Below are 19,123 nucleotides of genomic sequence, written 5' to 3' on the forward strand. Positions count from 1 at the left end.
GGAGACACAGAACGCAAAGCAGTCTCCAGGCTCTGAGCTGTCAGCACAGAGCCTGACATGGGGCTTGAACTCATGGAGTGTGAGATCATGACCTGAGCTGAAGTCGGCCACTTAACTGACTGAGCCACCCAGGCGCCCCAAGAAATATTAGTTCTTAAAAGATTCTTATAAAGTTAAGGACAAAGGATTTCAATAAATACTGATTGTGATTCATTTTTAAACTGTCAATTGACCCCCTGCTGTGAAATGATGAAATTGGCATTCTCATGCTTCCACCTTGTGATCTTATTGTATTTGCACTGACAAGGCTTATAAAATCAGTGTGCAGGTTCAACAGCTAATCAATTACAACCAAGAGAGAATTTGTGAAATATCAGATCTGAAGAAATTACCAGAGTGTAAAAGAAGTTAAACAGAAGGTAAAAATCTGGAAAACATGAAAAAGGACATGAGATAGAATGAGCTCTGACATACATAATGTCCAACTCGAAATCCTAAAAGAAAGGTAAAACATGGGAGAGGAGTCATATTCAAAGAGATTGGGAATTTTGGAAAGACATGAATTATCAGATTTAGGTAGCACACAGATCCTAAACAAGATAAAGACATTTTTTTTTTCTGGAACCACATATGCCTTTTGAGTTGCAGACCCAGTTCTACAGCGCTATGCAGTCTTAGAAAAGTTTTGTTTTATCTCCTCTCCCAAGATTTGTCAAATATCCCTATCAGAGGAAAGGAGGAAGGAGAGTAGGAATAGTCCAACCCCAGGAATAGCCCAGGTTCACATTCAGCAGGGATGCAGTGTACCAGGTAACAATATCCAGAAAATGAGTAGAATGTCCCCATATGCCCTAGAATAGTACCAAATGTGGAACGATCCCTCAGAACTTGAAATAGCAAAAGTAGCTACCACTTATTAAGCACTTATTAGAAGAAGTGCTGACCTGCTTGGGGCCCCAACTACTTAGAGACTGTGATGAAAGGAGCATACTTTAAACACTTTCAGTGGGGGATACTCCCACCAACCACTCCAAGCCCATGGACTCCAGGTTAAGACAACCTAGTTAAACTGTTCGCCAGTAACTTTATCTCATTAATTCTCACAATTCCCAGAGGACAGATGAAAAAACTGAGGTTAGAAGATGCTTGCAACTAAAGAGTTCATACAGCTAATAAGTGGCAGAGCTGGGAGTCAAGGTGTAACTTTATGACTCAAAGGTCTAAACTTTTAGCCACTGCCAGGAGGCTCTCAAAGCATAGAACAAGTACCTCCTGGGTTAGAATCATCCAGGACTACTTTCTGCCAACACAATGGAGCAGGGTTTAGAAAACCGAAACTAAATGGACTTTATAGGTTTTTTCTTTTGGAAAGTAATATTTTTCTGACATTAAAATATTTTTTTCTGACATATACGTCCATTGTAGAAAAAAAATGCTGAAAATATTAAGGTTATTTAAACCACCTGTAATTCCACCAGTTCACAAAAAACATTACCAATATCTAGTGTATTTCCTTCTACTCAAACATATCACAAATTTGTATCATTCTGCTTTGTAACTTTTGCTTTCACTTAATATGTTGAAAATATTTCCCCATACTCTTCAAAACAACAATTTTTAACTTCTATATGCTGTTACATTGTAATCAACCTACTGAATGGCCCTTTCTAGGAGAAAACAACACTTCTTTCAAGTGGAGGGAACTGAATGAACAGTCAGTCCTATATGACTGGGGTCCCAGGACTTTCAAGGGAAAGGAAAGCGTGAAGGAATGGTTCTGATTTGAAAGGGAGTAGACCCCAGCAGAATAGCTGCAGGAGAAATAGGGGTGCAGGAGGCTTCTGGAATGGAATCTGGCCAATGGACTTTAGAAGTCGTCTCTGATGCTGAAGTTTTCCTTTTCTGTGATAGCCTCAGGTCTTCAGTAACCTTCCAAGCCACTAGAATCTAGTATTTATGATACTCCATGGGGGCATGATGCAAGGGTCTATGAGAGAGTCCATGTTCGAGAGTTTGAAGTTCTTGGCTTCCAGGCAGTTTCCTTATGAACTCCTATCCTGTGTATTGTCATGTTATAGGATTCAAGGAGTATTTTATATGACATTTTTAAACATGTAAACTGTTACCCTGCTTTAGGAGGAAAACAAGGGGCGCCTGGCTGGCTCATTCAGTGGAGCATGTGACTTTTGATCTCCGAGTTCTGGGTTCCAGACCACAGATTACTTAAAAATAAAATCTTTCAAAAAAGAAAGAAAGAAAACAAACTGATGGCATGTGCTATCTTAGAGACTGCTCTTTGATAAGTTTATTTTTGAGAGAGAACGAGAGTGTGAGTGCATATGAGTTGGTGAGGGGCAGAGAGAGAGGAAGAGTGAGAATCGCAAGCAGGCTCCACACTCAGCACGGAGCCCAATGCCGGGCTGGAACTCACAAATGGGGAGATCATGACCTGAGCCAAAATCAGGAGTTGGATGCTTAACCAACTAAGCCATCCAACTAAAGACTGCTCTTAAAAGAAAAAAAATGCCTCTTATCTTTTAAGGAAAGGGCCTCCCTTTAAAGACAAACCTTTCTCACAGAGAACTTTTATCCTGTAAAGTAGATAACCACTCTCATCAAACAAGGAAGCAAACATTCCAGGTTGTTTTGGTTTCTCGCCAATCTCAGTGGCCAGTCCCTGGAGCTGTCCAAGGTTTTATTTCTTCCTCTTCCTGTTCCTGGTCCCTTCAATCACACAAAGAGGCATCAGAGTGAGGAAGAAAAGCACTGACTCTGGAGTCAGACTGCCTAGGTTTGAATTCCAGCACCAGCATTGGACAGCTGAGCAGTCAAATAACCTTTCTGAGCTGTTTCCTTACCTGTCCAAAGAGATGGTAATAATACCTAAAATAAGGTTATCGTGAGGATTTAATCAGTTACTCTTTTGAAAATATTTATAATAAGGCCTGGCAAATAGCAAAACAAGGAATCTTTGGGTTCCCTAATTTCTACCATAAATAGATTTAAAACTCATTCATCTACACTTTTGCTTTCGTAAATATTGCCCTGGCAATCAGGAAGACAGCATCTGGGAGCATGAGGAGGTGGAAAGAGTGCTTGCTGAGCTGTGACTTAGGGTGCTGGTCTTGGCTTTGCCATTAACCAAGCTGTGTGATCCTTGTTAACTGACCTCTCTGATCTCACTTTCCTCCTCTGTAAAATGAAGGACTTGAACTTCAGTGGATAACCTCTAGTTATCCTACGGGTTTTGCTAGTCTGTGAATCGCATTCTCCGCTCAACACTCAATTCAGTGACTTGGCTTCCTTGTTTGTAAACTGTAAAAATATTTGGCACCTACCATTAGCCGGAGGGTTATAGCTGGGGAGTAGGCAAGAGATTAGGGATTCACAGTCTAAATGACACCATAGGAACTGGATATATTGTATGGGAGGGATCCGGGCAGAGGGTGGCATTAGCACTTCTTTCTGCAGAGCCTAAACCCTGCCAGACTCACCCGAAGGAGCTGTCACGGTGGGTCTGCTGGAAACCCCGTTCTGTTGGTAAGCTTGCTGGGTCCCGGTCTACCAAGGACACGGGAAACCTTTGATCAAGAGGCTCGAGAGGCTCAGTACGAGGCGTGAGCGGACGAGAGCTGTGTCAACCCTCTTTTGGCTGTGTCGCCGGTTCTCATCCATCCCGTAGGAGGGACTCTCTCTGTGAGAGGGCCAACCCCCCTCCCCCTCCTCCAGTGTCTGCGATGGGTGTCCCCGCGCCGCGCACCCCCCCTCCCTCCAGCCCCTCCTTCCTGGCTGCCATAGAAACCGGCCTACGAGGTCCGGGCCCGAGTCCCGGAGCCTGACCGGCCCCTGGCCCCCTCCCCCGGGCCAGCCCCCCGCTCCCTATTGGTCCTCCGGGGAAACGCTGCGGGGCGCCTCTGTCCCCGCTGCAGAGCCCGGGCCGGGGCCAGCGGGCGGGGTTTGCCGGGGCCGCTGTCGGTCAGGTCCGCGGTCCCTGACAGCTCAGGGAGCCTCCCGCGCGGCCACGGCGCCCGCCACCCACGCATCTCCCGCGCCGCGCTCGCTTCAGCTCCAACCGCCCCCAGCTCCTGGCCCCGTGCCGCCGAGTCCGTGAGCCGGGCTCGCCACGAAGGTAAGCGAGGGCCGCGGGGCTCGCAGCCAGCACCTCCACCCTTCCCGCCCCTCCTCCCCCAGGCTGCTGACCTGGTGGCGGGGGGAAGGGGGGGTGGCTGCGAGCAGCGCCCGTCCCCGGCAAGCCGAGGGGGAAAAGGGGGCACGGCTCCCGGAGGGGCGAGGGCGCGAGCTGGGCGCGGGAGAAGGGCAGGCGCTCCCGGGGGCGAGCGCGAGCAGAGGGCGTTGTAGCCGGAGGCGCAGGCTAGCCGGTGCCCGTGCAGTGTGCGGCGCCCCTGGGTCTGCGCGCGCGTGTGTCCCCGCGTCCCGGCACCGTGCGGGCCCCCGCGTCGGAGTGCGCGCCCGCACGGGAGCCCGGGAGGGCGGCTTCGCGCCCGGCCCGGCGCGCACCTTCCGCGGGGACCCGAGCCCCAGGACGTGAGCCCAGGTGGGGACCTGCGTGACCCGGACTGGCAGAGAGGGCGCTGACAGCGAACGGCTGTGGCCCACCACACCCCACACCACGACGCTCCCTAAAGAATCGTGCTCTTTTAAAGACTGTACGAGTAAGGAGGAACCTCGTCTCTTCCCGGATGCCCCTTCGGGAGTATTAGGAGCTCCAGGATGACCAGGAAAGAATGGCAACGGGGTCTGTAAAATGGCATTTCTGATCAGCTTTTGTGTTCCCGACACAACACCTGGGCAGATGGAGAGGTCAAAGTAACAGATAAAGGTGCTCTTGGGGCAGCAAAGATTCAGCCTTCCGCATTTTTTTCCTTCCCTTCCTTCCCTCCCTCTTCTTTCCTCCCTCCTTGCCTCTCCTGCCCCTACCCCCTACCCCCGTTTCACCCCCCCCACCCGCGTTTTCGTCCTCCAGAGTTTAGTAGACAAGAGGGCTCTCTGTTAGACCCACCCTCCCCCACCCCACTTCTCATCCCGTTTCAAAATGGGAGCAAATGAACTACATTCTAAGCTCTTACCCGTGCAATTCAGACAAGTTTGGAAATTAAACAAATCGCGTTTGCACTCGAGTCCGCCGGAATCCAAAAGGGAAACAAACAAAACCAGACCGAAAAATCTATTCCAAGTTAAGTCAAGATTTCAACGCGGGATCTAAAAGGAGTATTTGTGTATGGCAATACGTTGTGTGTGTGTTTTAATGTTTGAAAAATATGTATCACTCAAGCTTGCATCATCAGTATTCAATGTGATTCACAGAAGCGCTTCAAAAGATGGTTTCTGTTAGTGTTGCAAAAAGCACTTCTAATTTTGGTTGCCATGGTAACCGAAGAAGTTGCCCCGCGCCGTTGATGCGCAGCCTGGCTGGAACCAGGAACTGTTCGTGAGATCTCCTCAAGTCCCCTCATGTCACCATGGTAATAATAAATGAGCTTATAAGATACTTGTTTCTTTTCCTTAAAATACTAAAGCCCAAGCATGTTGTTTTCAAATTTTATCTTTCCAGAGTTTGCAATTTGTGACACAGACCTTCCTTCTTAGACAACTGAGTGTAAACACTGCCCTCCAGCCAATCAGCCCCGCTGGCCCAGCTCTCTTCCCACAGCTCGCCGCAATAAGGGGGGGAAGCATGAAGGAGAAGAGTGTTTGGTGTTAAAGGAATCCCGGCCTTGCACCACATCCCCCTCCCCATTTAGCGTTTTATAATTTGGAGTCCTAATCAGCTCTCTAATTAGGAGATGGGGAATGTGGGTGGGGGTCCCAGAAAGAGGTGAATGGAGGAAAAGCTAAGTCCTGCTCTCCATGGACTCCTGTTTTGTGTGCTGTTGAATTTGCCTCATGGGTTTATTTTTGGCTTGACCACTGTTAAGTGGTTAGCCTGGAAAAAACCTTTAGAGAGGCCTTCTTCTGTGTTAGGAAAAAATGTGGATTGGATATTTAGTTTGAGGTGTGCGTTTTTTTCTAGTAACTACACTGCATTTAAAATAGAGGCAGGTTTGTATGAAATCTAAATTTCCCAGTAATAACTACATGTAGGCCATAGAGCCCTCTATGCTCTTGATTTAGCCTGAGGTTTTCAATTAAGATGGATTAATTTGGGGGAAGCAGTAGCATCATTCAGATACTTTCAGTAGCAAATGTTGGTGTCTTCAAAGAACTATAATCCTTTATACAGTACATCCACAATTCCTTAGCAGTGAATCCTATAAAATCAATTTTGTACATTGATGGCACATGATTGGGAAATTTGGAAGCCCCTAGACTTACAGTTTTAAAAGAAGAAAAAAAAATACTTTGTCTTAGTAGGTTAATGTTTATAGCCAAATATGTAGTTTCATTTTGAAGAATTTAAAAATTAAAATATAACGTGAAATCCACCTTCATTTTTTGAGTCTCATTATGGTATTTCTCTAAGGACTAAAAAAAACCTCAATTCATTGGCTGATTTTCTTTTGGTTGCTGAAAGGACCAGCTGTTTACAAAACTAGTCTCATTCTATAGTTGCCATCTCCTATCATCATTCTTTAAAAAGTTTTTGTGGAGAAAATAATTGTTTTTTACTTGCTTAATTTTTAAGAACCTCTGGCTCTTTCTTATCAAATATTCTAATGGCTCTGTAAAACACCTCTCCTTGGTATTTTCTATACAATGAAATGCATCAGACAGTCCTTAGATCCTTCTAGGCCCCCCAACCCCCATCCAGCCCTTCAAAATGGAGCCCCAGTCTGAACCAGTTCTTTCCTAGCCCTGACATACACCAGCATTCTGAGATTTCCCTTCACTTCCTTTTTGTCCCCATTCTCTGTTCTCTGGTTTTCCTCTTTGTTAGTTTACTGCTTCATTTTCTGAAGCACCCACTTTGGTAGCTTCTTAAGAAAGAGTTATGGGAAATAAAATTTTGAGACCTTGCATGTCTGAAAATGTCCTTATTTTACTCTTGCACTTAATTGATGGTTTGCTTGGGTGTAGGATTGACTGGAAATTAATTCCTGCCAATTTTGGAAGGTATCGGTTAATTGTTTTCAGCTTTCAATGTTGCTGAAAGTTCAGTGCCATTCTGATTCTTGATTCTTGTCATGATATCTATTTTTTTTCTGTCTGGAACCTTGTAGGATTCTCTCATTGTTTTGTGAAGTTTCACTGAATATGAACTTGCTTTCTACAGATTATGTTCATCTACCTACTGGTCCTGAGGAACTTGTATCCTGCTCTTCTGGGGAATTAATGATATAGACATACTTGGAAAATCATTCCATTTTATTGGTTACTTTTCATTGTCACATATTGATTATTCTTGACTGCATCAACTCAAGATATTTAGTTTTGAATACTTGGTTGCTGCTCTTTGGAATCATGCATGCTGCCAGATCATCCTGCATTCCATTTCTGTTTTCTTACCACTTTTTGTCTTTTAACAATGATCAGTGCTCTCATTCGTATAGGGTCATACCCTTAGCTCTACAAATAGTTTTTATATTCTTTGTATATTTGCTTTATGGGACATGTTGGTTTTACAAGTAAATTAGAGCACAACAACAGTACATTTGCTGTGGACTAATCAATGATGTGATGGCCAAGTCTAAAATAATGAGGCAACCTCCATGCCAACCATTGGTGACCTGCAAGGTAAATATTTCTCTAGAATGTAGACTTGTTCACCCTCTTGTTTTGCATGTGAGGCAACAAATCCAGAGATATTAAGTGTGCGGTCATTTTTCCGGAGTCCCATTTATTTATTTATTTATTTATTTATTTTAGGGTCAACAATGCATTTTATTATACATCTTAGATTTGTACATTTCACATATGCTTTTAAAGCTTCAATTAACAGACAATATAAAACAAATATATGTGTGTGTGTGTGTGTGTGTGTGTGTGTGTGTGTGTGTGTGTAGCAGTGGTTCTCAGGCACAGAATGTAGGAGGAGACTGGAGCATGTTTTTCCCCTTAACACAGAGTGAATATTCTGAACCCAAATAGTGAAATGTTTCCATCTGACCTAGCTGCCTTTTGATTGAATTTTATTACACTGAACTGCTTTAGTAGGCACGATGTTGCTAACAGGAAACAATGAGACTCAAATTTGTAACCTGTATTTTCTTGAAGTCTGTAAGACCTAAATGATTACTTTTCTCCCGATAGAGCTCCAGGATCATCCAGTGAAAATAATATTGCCCCTAACATATCTGGAACATCAGCCTCAGAACCACTGCCCATGGTTATTCAACGTCTTCAGGCCTCACAGGATGAGGTAATGGTATGATGGATTTCTTCTCAGTGTTTCTGGAAGGTGCTCTCCTCATATCATAAGCGTCCTCATCACGTTCCCTGTTGCTGGGCAAATAGTACTCTATGACTGTCCCGTACACGCTGTAGCCCGACTGCTTGTACATGTTGACTGCAACTTGGTTAGATACTCTTACAAAGAGATCAACAAAAAATCCACCCTTTCTTTCTGAAGTCTCCTCTAATAACTCCATACGTTCAGCAGCCAAACCAAGGCGTCGAAATTCTGGGGGGGGGACAGAGAGAGCCGTGACATGCCCGTGCCATTCTTCCCTAGCTTCGGAGCCTTCTGCTTTACCCGCGATCTAACCCGTTAACTCTCCACCAGGTGTCTCTGCAATGATGAAATACCCTGGCCAGTGGGCGAGGTGCTGTAAGTAAAAAGGAATCCGTTACATTTCTGTAGGTGGATCCAAGTTAATGTTGTCGAAGCGGAACAGGTCGTTGCACGTGAAGGCCCAGAGTGTGGTCATCGGCGGCCTCCTAGGCCAGCTCGCCGGGATCCCCACCTGCCCTGCCTGAAGTCGTTCTGCCCTGACTCCCTTTTAAACACTCATTCTTTTACCCAGCCTCCTCTCTCTCCTCGGTTACTTTGTCATATATTCTTTTTTCATTTTTAAAGTTTACCTATTTATCTTGAGAGGGAGAAAGAGGTAGAGGGAGGGAGGGGCAGAGAGAGAAGGAGAGAGAGAGAGAACCCCAAGCAGGCTGTGCACCGTGAGCACGGAGCCCTTATGTGGGGCTCAAACCCACCAACCATGAGATCATGACCTGAACCAAAATCAAGAGTCAGAGGCTTAGCTCATTGAGCAAACCAGGCTCTCCTCTGTTCCTTTCTTTAAACCTTTTTTCTTTATTATAAAGAAATATTCTACTTCTTTGTTATAAACTATGTATTATAAAACAATATATATTCCACAGGTAGCAAGAAGTAGTGGTTAAGTCTTATTTAGTTTTAAAAATAAATTTTATAGTTAGCGTACAGTGTAATATTAGTTTCAGGGGTACAGTATAGTGATTCAGTAATTCTGTGCGTTACCTAGTGCTCACCACAAGTGCTCTCTCTAATCCCCATCACCTATTTCACCCATCCCCCTGCCCACCTCCCCTCTGGTAACCATCAGTTTGTTCTCTATGCCAAGGCTGCTTCCTGGTTTCTCTCTCCCTCTTTTCTTTGCTCATTTGTTTCCTAAATTCTACATATGAGTGAAATCATATGGTATTTGTCTTTCTCTGACTTACTTCACTTAGCAGTATATTATCTAGCTCTATCCATGTCATTGCAAATGACAAGATTTCGTTCTTTTTATGGTTGAATAATATTCCATTGTATATACATATGCCATTTCTTTATCCATTCATCTATTGATGGACATTTGAGCTACTTCCATAATTCGGCTATTGTAAATAATGCTGCTACAAACATACAGGAGCATGTATCCCTTTGAATTAATGTTTTTGTATTTTTGGCATAAACACCCAGTAGGGTGATTTGTGGACTGTAGAGTAGTTCTATTTTTAACTGCTTGAAGAACCTTCATACTGTTTTCCACAGTGGTTGTACTGGTTTGCATTCCCACCAACAGTACACGAGGGTTCGTTTTTCTCCACATCCTCACCCACACGTGTTGTTTCTTGTGTTTTACTTTAGCCATTCTGACAGGTGTGAGGTGATATCTCATTGTAGTTTTGATTTGCATTTCCCTGATGATGAGTGATGCTGAGCATCTTTTCATGTGTTTGTTGGCTATCTGGATGTCTTCTTTGGAGAAATGCCTATTCATGTCTTCTGTCCATTTTTTAATCAGATTATTTGTGTTTTTTTGAGTTGTGTAAGTTCTTTATATATTTTGGATATTAACCCCTTATTGAATGTGTCATATGCAAGTATCTTTTCCCATTCAGTGGGTTACCTTTTAGTTTTGTTGATTGTTTCCTTCACTGTGCAGACGCTCTTTATTTTGATGTAGTCCTAATAGTTATACATTTGCATAGGGGTTAAGTCTTAATTCTGGAAATAGCTTTGCTGCGTTTGAATCCTGGCTCTGTGACTTACTTACTTACTATAAATGTGACCTTGGGCACATAGTTTGATCTCTTTGTGCCTCCCTTTTCTGGGCATAATAACAGCAGGTACCTTCTAGGATTGTTGTAAGACTTAAATGAGTTGGCTCATGTAAAGCTCTTAGAATGGTGCCCGGCACAAAATAAATGTCATTGTTGCTAGTATTATTGTCAAAAATACAGAAATAAATGTTAAAATGAAAGAAATAATCATGTATAAATCTCTCTCTAATCCTGTGTATAATCCCAGCTAGAGAGATTATCATGGTTAACATTTCAGAGGGTTTTTTTTTTTGGTAGTTAAAAACAAAGAAAAAAAATTGAGATACCATACATACAATTTTATTTGTTGCTCTTTCCATTTATCTTTATGTTTTGAGCTTTTTTCCTTGTTGTTGGATAGTCAGTATTCTCTGTATGACATATTTGTTTTCTTTTCTGTATTGATCCTAACACAGAGCCTTACAAATTAGGCCCTCAATAAGTACTAATTGTCTGGGAAGCCAGCCCTTTCTTCTGGACCCTTTGGGCTTGGGGCAGGTGTAAAGAGAGTTCCTCCCATCATGAATTTGAGAAGTCCCCCTGCAACTAAGACAGGTCTTATCTTTTCCTACGCAATAAAAGCATTCTGGAGATGGCACCTGAAAAGTGTGGATTCAGCAGAATGAGGGAATACTCGTGTGAAAATATGATGGAGGAGTGGGGGTGGCATGGACAAGAACCTGAATGGAAGTAGCGAGGCATGACTCAGCAGGGCCACCAAGCTGGGAGGTGTGGATCTTGGCACATGCACAGCAAAGGCCAAGAGAAATGGCCTGATGTTTTGGTTTTCCCTCACAGCCTCAGTGATTAGTTGAGGCTAGGAAGCCAGTGAGAAAGCTTCTGTGTATAGACACTTTCAGAAGTCTGGCCTGCTTTGATCTCCCCCATCTCCTCCTGAGAGATCTGACCCAGTTTGGCTCTTCCACAGTACATGACAGTCGCCTGCCTGCTTTCCTCACACAGGACACGTGTGGCCAGAAACAGTCACTTAGCAACTCTTTCACGGTTTTGGAATTAAGCCTTGAGCAGCCCCAGTGAGGATTCGTGTCTCCTCAGAGCACTGCATGTAGCATGGAGGCAAATTTGTGTTGGCGTTTTTGTGTTCTGTCATGTTGCACATGCCAGAGAGTTACTATATCCCAGGAAGCAAAGATGTTATTCAGAAGAGTGTGGACTAGGTGGCTGGCTGTGGCCGGAGACATTTAACAGTTTATTTAGAGGAGTACTTCTGTCTTGCTTAAACTCAGGCTTCCTTAAGAATCACCCTTTCTGGGGGCACCTGGGTGGCTCAGTCAGTTAAGTGTCGACTTCAGCTCAGGTCATGATCTCGCGGTTCGTGGGTTCGAGCCCCGCGTCGGGCTCTGTGCTGACAGCTCAGAGCCTGGAGCCTGCCTCAGATTCTGGGTGTGTGTGTGTCTCTCTCTCTCTGCCCTCCTCCACTTGCACTCTGTCTCTCTCGCTCTCTCTCTAAAAAATAAATAAACATTAAAAAAATTAAAAAAAAAAAAGAATCACTCTGTGTAGCACATGACACCCACGTGAGAACCATTCTGTGTGGTCTGGTGGCTGCTGTCTGCCAAGGAAAGTCAAAAAGATTTACCAAAGCTCTAAAACAATTGCATTGGTTAATATCTATAGAAAACAGGGCATGACACTTTCAAAGGTTACTATATAGCAATGCTAAGTAAGGATGCTCTTGGCTTAAACCTGTTTGTCACACTGCTAGAATATTCAGTGAGTTGCAGATCAGTGACTTAAAATTCTTCTGTTCAAGATTTTGTGCAAAATGCTAGATTATTTTGTGAACGTTGCCCACAGAGACAACGATTCAAATACAGACTATTAGTTCCATTCTTGGTTAACAAAATACACTCTGATCATATTTATTGAATCATGAGGATTTCTTTTAAAGCCTTTTAAACTTGGGGTGCCTAGATGGCTCAGTCGGTTAAGCATCTGACTCATGATTTCGGCTCAGGTCATGATCTCACGGTTTGTGAAACTGAGCTCCGCATCAGGCTCTGTGCTACAGTGTGGAGTCTGCTTGGGGTTCTCTCCCCCCTTCACCCCCCAGCTCATGCACTCACACGGACTCTCTCTCAAAATAAATAAATATTTAAAAATAATAAAGCCTTTTAAACTTTTCTGAGCTTTTAGTTTAGACAAATACTCCTCGGACATAATCAACACCACCAGTTCGTGAGCTGGTGTAGAAAGCGAAGAGGTACAGATTTGCTCACCCTTTATATAAATGCCTCAAATTCAACAAGACATTTTAATTTTTTTTAACGTTTATTCAATTTTGAGAGAGACAGAGCACAAGCGGGGGAGGGGCAGAGAGCGAGGGAGACACAGAATCTGAAACAGGCTCCAGGCTCTGAGCTGTCTGCACACAGCCCGATGTGGGGCTCGAACCCACAAACCACGAGATCATGACCTGAGCCGAAGTCCGTTGGTTAACCAACTGAGCCACCCAGGCGCCCCAACAATACATTTTTAGATGCCGCGTTTCCCTGTTTTCCTCACCTACGTTTCCTTACCTTAGTACTTGCTTGCCTTCAGGCCTCATCTGCTTCAGGAAGTTTTCCTTACACATTCACGACACGCTAGCTGTTCTCTGAGCACCCACTCTCCTGTGCGCATCTCTAGCCAACTGCTTTGTCCATTATATTTAACTGGTCTGTTTATGTATCTACTTTGTCCCGCCAGCGGATGACTTATTCTCATCCACATGGCTCTTGGCGAGCACCTCAGACGGTTGGCATAAAGTAGGCAGGCACTTAAAAATAATGTTTGCTCAACTGGACATTTCATTGATGTTGACAGAATCTTCCATAATAGAGTGTGAAGGTAGTGACCTCACATTGCTTAGGGTGGCAAGAAGGTCAGGGAGAATCGTCTCGCTTTCATCCTTCTTTCTAGCAACATCTTTTCGGGGGATTGCCTGCGACACTCACGGCTCCTGCTCGTGAGACCAGGTAACACAGCAGCATCTGTTGTGTGTGAGGCACAGGCTCTGAGGTCAGAGAGGCCTGAGCTGGAAATCCAGCTGATATTTCTTGTCTGTACAACTTTGGACAAGTTATCAAGTCCTTCTTGCGTTCAGTTTCTTCATCGTAAAAATGAGGGTAAATTGCAGGCAACTTTCAGGGCGGTTGTAAGGATTAAAGAAAATCTGTATCAACTAATTGGAACCAAATAATAGTAGCTATTCTAAGTTAAGGATGCTTTTGGCTGCAAGGAATAAAAAGAGGCTTATTAGCTTGGCTAAAAGAGGTTTATTTTCACGTAGAAAAAGAGATCTAGATAGGTGTCTTGGTCTGCTCAGGCTGCCATAACAAAATACCATAAAATGGGAGCCTTAAACAACAGAAACTGATTTTCTCACAGTTCTGGAGGTGGGAAGTCCGATACCAGGGTGCCAGCACGCTCGGGTTCTGATGAGCACTGTCTCTGGCTTTCAGATGGCCACGTTCTTGCTGTGTCCTCACATGGCAGAGAGAGGGAACTCTCTGATCTCCTAAGGACACGAATCCCATCGTGGGGGCCCTACCCTTGTGGCCTTATCTAAACCTAAATCCTGTCTCCAAATACCAACACACCGGGGCTTAGGGCATCAACGTGTGAATTCTGGGGAAGACACAATTCATATATAACGAGAAGCCATTGATAGCTTTGTTTTAGTTGCCATCAGAGACCTAGTTTATTGCTATCTTTCTGCTCTGCCATTCTTCCGAAGTCTTGCTCTCATGGTTATCATTTCAGTGTGCTTAGCTGGCCACGAAACCTCCAGACAAGGTCCACACAGGAAGAAAGGGAAAGGAGCTGGGCCACTTACAACTATGCCATTTTATCGGGAAGCATAAGATATCGAAAATCCCTTACTAAGGTCCCATTTGCCAGAACTGTGTCTCCGGGCCAGCCCTAGCTGTTGGGGAGAAAGAGCACGGGGGCCTTCCAGCTTCTATAGCAGAAGTCGAGGAAGGGAGAAAAGAGTTAGGAAAGATGTTGAGTGAGCCAGCCAGCAGTGGCTCGTCACTTATTGATAGGGTGCTCATATGTCCCAGTTTGCCAGCGACAGCCCTGGTTTGCACCTGTTGTCCCAGTGTGATTATTAATAGCAACCCCTTCTATTCTCAAAAGTGTCTTGGTTTGAATGACAAATGCTATGTTCATTCCACTTATTGAGCGCTTGCTATTTACTGTAGGCTCTTATTAAATGGTAGTTATTAATAAGATAGAAGGCAACCATACGATAAATAATAAGCCAAGATTACGTGTGTGGCAAATGGCTGTGATGCCACTTCGTAATATGGGATACAATACTACGATATTGATTTGGCCTAGGAGTGTTTTGAGGACTGATGACGCAGACTAGAAAGCCACTTACATATTAAGGCAGGTATACTTTTCTGCCGTCACAAAATTTATCAGAGAAATTTTGCATATGAGAAGAAACATTATTTTATCTTCTAGATTATTCTCTTGTGGAGAAGGTAGTAGACTGTGACCTTGGGCTATTTAGTAATAAAGCCCTCCTTAATCAGGAGAAAATATTTGTATCTTCCAAATATTCTTTCGAGTTGATTTAAAATAAAACTATTTACTTAACTGTTTATTTTTTTCCCCCTTAGCTCGGTTTTAAAATCCTAACAATTTGTTTTACAAATGCATATATTCTGTTGGGCTGACACAGTGGAAACAAACAAATTAAAGAAATTTGGTTCTTGTTTTGTCCCTGGCCACCAGTTAGTAAGTCTCTTTCCTCTCTGGATCTGTTTCTCATATACAAAGTGAGAGATGAAATAATCGTGGGGGGTCCTCTACTTTGTGTTCCTAAGAGTCCATAGGTGTGTTTGGGTCATCAAGGGAAACCAGGAAACAACCAATCTGCTTGCGGCCTCAGGTCACTTTGGTCTGAGGATGTGTTAAGAAGTAAGGCTGCAGAGGAAAACTGACATGAGGTCACAAATCGCATGGATATCCATCCAGCCAAGCAACTTGCCATTCATTTTTGGCAGAAGGAAGGCGTTTCCTAAACAGCATGGAAGGTCAGCGGTACTTGATGGGCTGGAGGGAAGAAAGACACGGAAGGAAAAGACTTGTTTTATTCCGGGTTCTGAATTCTTTACACGTTCAATGACCTAACATCTCTGGTCCAAGGAGCAGAGTGGCCGTGAGGCATAACTCACCTGTCCCTGGGTTTGTGTTCTGAGAAATTCTAGCAGCACGTCACAGGTTAATAGTTTTGACACAGTGTGCTGTTGGTGGTTCAACCCCAGCCCTCCCACCCCCATTCTGCTGTGATAGGTATCCCCCGCTTTTCTAAGTTCACATTACACCATCCCGCTTTTACCAAAAAACCTACATCGGTACCTGTTTTCACTCACTGAGAGAAATCTGCAGAAGATTTTGGCTTTTATGAAAAAAGGCGAAAAGTGAACATGCATTCAGCATCGGCTTTGCCGTGAGCCTCTATGGGGGCAGTACACCCGGAACAGTGGCAGAGGCCACACCGAGCTCCTTCCTCGGGAACTACACTGGGCACACGAGCATCACAGAGCTTTGAGCTATTGTCTGTGAGCATCTGTGCTTTGTCGCAATTTATTTTGAGCATCTGCTAGCAAAACGTGTCCCAAAGGATTAGAAATGCCCAAGAAGGGTATTTTGGGGGTCTGGGAATGCTAAAAAAAAAAAAATCCCATAAAAATGAATGGTAATTACTCCTTCACTTTCTGCCATGTCAGCTTATGAAAGGTTTCATACGAACCCTCTACTTTTGGAAAGTGGGGGAAAGCTGTATCTCCTTTCTAAATGACATCACCAATGTTCTACAACCTTAGTTCCTTATTACTTTTATTTTTGAAATGAAAGATTTAGAATCTAGATAATTTGCCTGCTCAGTCAACCCAACCAATTTTTGTTTAGATTTTCTCATGGGAAATAATTTTATCAAATAGCTGAAGAGATTAGTATTCCAATGTCCTGCCGCCACTTTTAGGAGTAACTGCACCCTGGATTTTGATATCTAGGTTGCTTGTTGAAACAGCGATGCCTGATTGATATCTTCAAGGTTCTAAGGACTGCTGTTCCGAGGTCATTCCACGCTCCCCATCCCTGACCACCTTCAGTGCGGTTGGCAATTATTTTGGAGTTTTTTTTCTCCTTATAAGTCCTCATTGGCACTTCCTTTCCTACCTTATCTTCCCCCTTCCTAAAAACTCATTTATTTTTATGAAATCTTCCTGAGGTAGATTTTGATTTTCTCAACTTTTTTTTTCTTTAGTTTTTTAAAATGTTTATTTATTCTGACAGAGAGACAGAGTGCGAGTGGGGGAAGGGTTGAGAAAGAGGCAGACACAGAATCTGAAGCAGGCTCCAGGCTCTGAGCTGTCAGCACAGAGCCCAGCATGGGGCTCAAACCCACAAACTGAGATCATGACCTGAGCCAAAGTCGGACACTTAACTGACTGAGCCACCCAGACACCCCATCTCAACTTTTCAACTTGTCAGGTTTCCAATCATCTGCTGAATGTTTCCTGTTTTACCTAATTCATGGAAATGCTGAAAAAGATTCCCCCCAGTTCCATGCCCAGTGCAACTCATTGCCTTGTCCAAAATTGCTCAAAACTCTGGGTTTCTGCGGCTATTCTGAACCACCCATATGTAATAGTTTTGCTCATACCTCTTTTAGAAGGTTTAGATGTTTGCAGTACCAGTCTGTGTTGTGAAACTCAAACAGGTCTGCTTGCACGTGGGTGCCATGGAACAAAAGACCAAATATACCGTTTTAAGCATACCACCACGCAAAAACAGAGAACAGTGGAGATTTCGACTGGAATCCCTTAAGCTTATAGGTTCGTTTGGGGGAGAGTTTACATCTTTATGATGTTGAGCATTCCTTTACTAAACATGGTGTCTTTCCATTTATTAGAACTTCTTTTTTTTTTTTTTTTTAACAAAGTGGCAGTTTTTTTTTTTTTAATTTTTTTTCAACGTTTTTTATTTATTTTTGGGACAGAGAGAGACAGAGCATGAATGGGGGAGGGGCAGAGAGAGAGGGAGACACAGAATCTGAAACAGGCTCCAGGCTCCGAGCCATCAGCCCAGAGCCTGACGCGGGGCTCGAACTCACGGACCGCGAGATCGTGACCTGGCTGAAGTCGGACGCTCAACCGACTGCGCCACCCAGGCGCCCCCATTTATTAGAACTTCTTTTATGTTCTCCCATAAGCTTTCATAATTTTCCTAATCTATGTCTCTCTCAGCTCCTTTATTGGATTTATGCTTAGGTTTCTCAGGAATTTGATTGCTACTCTTGTCAATGGAATATATATTATTTCTTTATTGTTACCAGAGTATTATCAGTGAATACGAATGTTACTGGATTTACACTAATCTTGTGTCTAGCAACACTGTTAAACCTACTTATTAGTTCTAACAGTTTCTGAGTAGGGACTCTGGGATTTTCCATGTTTAAAATATGTGTCTGAAAATAAGAATAATTTTATTTCTTTCTTTTCAATATTTAGTTATTGCCTTCTTTCATTGGCTAGAGGTTCCAATAAACATTGAATAGAAGCAGGACTGGAAGGCATCCTTGTTTTCTTCCTGACTTTGTAGGAAGAGACAGCTCGTTGTTGTTTTTTTTAAGTTTATTTATTTTGAGAGAGACAGAGATAGCACAAGTGGGGGAAGGGCAGAGAAAGAGAGGGAGAGAGAGAGAGAATCCCAAGCAGGTTCCATGCCGCCAGCGCAGAGCCTGGTGTGGGGCTTGAGCCCACAAAGCCGTGAGATCATGACCTGAGCCAAAACCAAGGGTTGGACACTCAACCGACTGAGCCACCCAGGCACCCCAAGACTGCTTCTGATATTGAGCCACTTAAAAAGATATTTGCTATAGGTCTTTGGTAGATAGGCTTAACTTGCTTGAGCAAGTTCCCCTCTGCACCTAGTTTGCTGATATTTTATTAATAATGAGTGTACAGTTTTAGCAAATGTTTTTTCTGCACCTGCTGAGATACCCTTTTGCTTTTCTCCTTTAATTAATTTATGTGCTTAATAAAATTTGTACATCTTCTGTTGTTAAGCAAGGCTTATATTCTTGGGAGACATTTTATTGAGAGATGCCTTTATAAATATATTGTTGGATTTGATTTAGTACTACTATTTTATTTTACATTTTTGATATCTATGGTTAGGGAGTGAAATTGGCTTATAATTTCACTTTCTTGTAGAGGCTGCCAAACTTTCAATCGGTATTCTATTCCAAAATGACCTGAGTTGTGGTTGTAGCTTAAAGTATAGCTTGTTTTTTCTATGGTGTGTACATGTATAGCAAGGATTGCTCTTATTTATTTATAACCTCCTTTGAGGCATTAGGACTCATTTAGCAATAATGATAATAATCATGACCCATTTTGAACTTTCTCACTATAGGTTGTCATTCAAAAGCACAGAGTTATCTAGAGTTTCATCAAGTCAATTTGGCTGCTTTGCAGTGGTGATAAGCCCATTACGAAGTTGGGAATGAAGAAAAAATTAATTTGTGTATTAACTGTTACTGATGTTGATCGGGCCCAGTGGTTTATCCAAAAACAAAGAATACTCCTTTCTGATTCTCCTGCCTGCCCTCGCTACTATGGCTGATTCATGTCATGCCCAA

General features: G+C 43.4%; 1 protein-coding gene and 1 pseudogene across 1 annotated transcript in view; one reads left to right on the forward strand and one right to left on the reverse strand.

The window, feature by feature from the left end:
- Positions 1 to 3,890: 3,890 nt before the first annotated feature.
- NIM1K (NIM1 serine/threonine protein kinase) overlaps positions 3,891 to 19,123 on the forward strand; it is a 64,003-nt gene continuing 48,770 nt past the window's right edge. The window contains exon 1 of the mRNA XM_019464286.2: positions 3,891 to 4,129. The gene's annotated coding sequence lies outside the window, so the exon portion shown is untranslated. The remainder of the gene's footprint in view (positions 4,130 to 19,123) is intronic.
- Positions 8,205 to 8,825, reverse strand: LOC109275874 (N-alpha-acetyltransferase 20-like; annotated as a pseudogene).

Source organism: Panthera pardus, unplaced genomic scaffold, assembly GCF_024362965.1.
Source record: "Panthera pardus isolate Hobbes unplaced genomic scaffold, ASM2436296v1 HiC_scaffold_2, whole genome shotgun sequence".
In the NCBI taxonomy this organism is placed as follows: Eukaryota; Metazoa; Chordata; class Mammalia; order Carnivora; family Felidae; genus Panthera; species Panthera pardus.